This window comes from Schistocerca americana, unplaced genomic scaffold (genome assembly GCF_021461395.2).
Source record: "Schistocerca americana isolate TAMUIC-IGC-003095 unplaced genomic scaffold, iqSchAmer2.1 HiC_scaffold_47, whole genome shotgun sequence".
NCBI lineage: Eukaryota > Metazoa > Arthropoda > Insecta > Orthoptera > Acrididae > Schistocerca > Schistocerca americana.
This window is the reverse complement of record NW_025726203.1, coordinates 1,310,001-1,312,500: the sequence shown is the minus strand read 5'-3', so window position 1 is coordinate 1,312,500 and position 2,500 is coordinate 1,310,001. Positions and strand designations below refer to the sequence as shown.

The following is a 2,500-nucleotide window of genomic DNA, read 5'->3' as shown; positions in this document are numbered from 1 at the left end:
CAATGTAACCTATATTGCGCCGCAATGTAACCTATATTGCGCCGCAATGTAACCTATATTGCGCCGCAATGTAACCTATATTGCGCCGCAATGTAACCTATATTGCGCCGTAACCCAACACACGTTGGGCCTTAACCCAACACACGTTGGGCCTTAACCCAACACACGTTGGGCCTTAACCCAACACACGTTGGGCCTTAACCCAACACACGTTGGGCCTTAACCCAACACACGTTGGGCCTTAACCCAACACACGTTGGGCCTTAACCCAACACACGTTGGGCCTTAACCCAACACACGTTGGGCCTTAACCCAACACACGTTGGGCCTTAACCCAACACACGTTGGGCCTTAACCCAACACACGTTGGGCCTTAACCCAACACACGTTGGGCCTTAACCCAACACACGTTGGGCCTTAACCCAACACACGTTGGGCCTTAACCCAACACACGTTGGGCCTTAACCCAACACACGTTGGGCCTTAACCTGCTCTGTAATTGTCATACGACGCGTTAAATTAGTGTAGTGTTGCCTAACTGCAACCCCCGCAACATAGTTTGCTACTCGCACTGCCCGGTCCGCAGTGTATCGCTTCATGTTAAACACCTTGCAGCTATACACTGTAATGTGGATGGCAGCAGGACGTACATGCTCAATGCCCTTTGCAGTTGTTCATTGGCATTTGCAGTTGTTCATTGGCATTTGCAGTTGTTCATTGGCATTCGCATGGCGAAGCACTTAGCCTACGCTGTGGTACGGCCTGTGTCAACTGTCCGCTGATGTTGTACGTCCAAATCACACACTGTACTGCACATTGGTCCTCATGTACTGAATGATACATCGTGGTACATGTGACCGTACAACGACTGCGCCAACAACGGCGAACCATGCGGTCCAAATGTTGTGCACTCAGCTACGTGTCGTCTCCCTATAAGAGCTGGATTGCAGTGTGGTATGCCCTGGATGGCGATCAGCATGAGCCGTCTGTTGATGTAGTGGCGCGTGTTGTCAGACGTAGTCGTCTCTTCTCACACACCGTGATAGCATGGTGCACTGCGTTCCACATCTGCGACATGCGACAGAGGCCGGTTGACAGTCGTTCGCGCAATGGACATCGCATACGTACGGGGGCCACCTTCCACGTGTTCGCGAAGCGTGCACATGTTGTTGCGTGTATGTGGGCAGACATAGTGTGTCGTGACACCTGACACAGGCATGCAACAATCGTTGAATTTGCAAATGGCGATGGACGCCTACGTTTGCTGGTGACGTTACGCAAATGAACAACTGGTAAACCGTTGTGGTGCGGTTGTTCTCGCTAGAGGTGAATCAGTGATGGCGACGATCGGTTGAGCTACCAACCGGTTGTTCCAGCGATACCCACCATGCCCACGAACGTGAATGGCATCTGGGTGTGAAGCGATACGCGGCGGTGGCTGGGTGGGACCGTCCCCGGCCGGTGAGGGGGGGCCTCCCGGCGTGCTGGCCGCGCGGTGCGTGGGCGCACGCGCTACAGCCGGCTGGTGGGGGCGGCCAGTGGCAGGCGCGCCGGCCGACGGAGGCGGCAGGCGGCGCAGCTGCGCGCCGGCGCACCCTGCACGCGGCGCCGTGCGGCCAAAGTAGGTCCTCGCGGGCCCGGTGCGAAGCGCGGTGGACATCTGCAGTGTGCTGGTCCGATTGAGGACTGTGTGCGCTGAGGATGCGCCGCCGCCCGGCGCTCGGCGCCGCGACGCCGTCTGCTGCTCGGTCGCCTCTGCGGTTCTCGCAGGTGGTTTGTATCGCAGCTGTGCGGACGTGTTGGCGCGTGCGCTGTGCTGGGAGAGTTCGCTTCGGCACCCAAGTGGGGCTTTTGTCCTTCTGTGGCGCTGGCGTTGGAGCTGCCGGTCACCGTAGGTGGCGCGTGTTGTCTCCCGCCGGCAATGCCACGACAGCACGCTCCCGGGCCTCTGTCGGCAGCGGCAAGCTCAGTTGGGAGCACGGGTGGTCGCACCTAAAGCGTCTACTCGCCAAACTCCGGGCGATTGCGCCTCTCTCGAACCCGACCAAGTACTTAGGACGGCGCTGCGCGCCGCCGGGACCTGAGAGGGTTTCGAGGTGTATGGTGCAGGGGAGCTCAGCCTCCTCCTGTTTGCAGAATAATTGAGCGGACGCTTGCGTGTTCGCGTGGGCCCCCGGGACACACTCCCGGGCGGCCGGCTGCTCAGCTCTAGTTGACGCAGCTCCCTGGTTGATCCTGCCAGTAGTCATATGCTTGTCTCAAAGATTAAGCCATGCATGTCTCAGTACAAGCCGCATTAAGGTGAAACCGCGAATGGCTCATTAAATCAGTTATGGTTCCTTAGATCGTACCCACGTTACTTGGATAACTGTGGTAATTCTAGAGCTAATACATGCAAACAGAGTCCCGACCAGAGATGGAAGGGACGCTTTTATTAGATCAAAACCAATCGGTCGGCTCGTCCGGTCCGTTTGCCTTGGTGACTCTGAATAACTTTGGG

The 2,500-nt window shown here is 57.2% G+C and overlaps 1 non-coding gene across 1 annotated transcript in view; it reads left to right on the top strand.

Moving 5' to 3' along the window:
- Positions 1-2,222: 2,222 nt before the first annotated feature.
- The window catches only part of LOC124584066, a 1,910-nt gene continuing 1,632 nt past the window's right edge, over positions 2,223-2,500 (top strand). Inside the window, exon 1 of the ribosomal RNA XR_006974481.1 lies at positions 2,223-2,500. This exon is cut by the window's right edge and continues 1,632 nt beyond it. This is a non-coding gene — a ribosomal RNA (small subunit ribosomal RNA).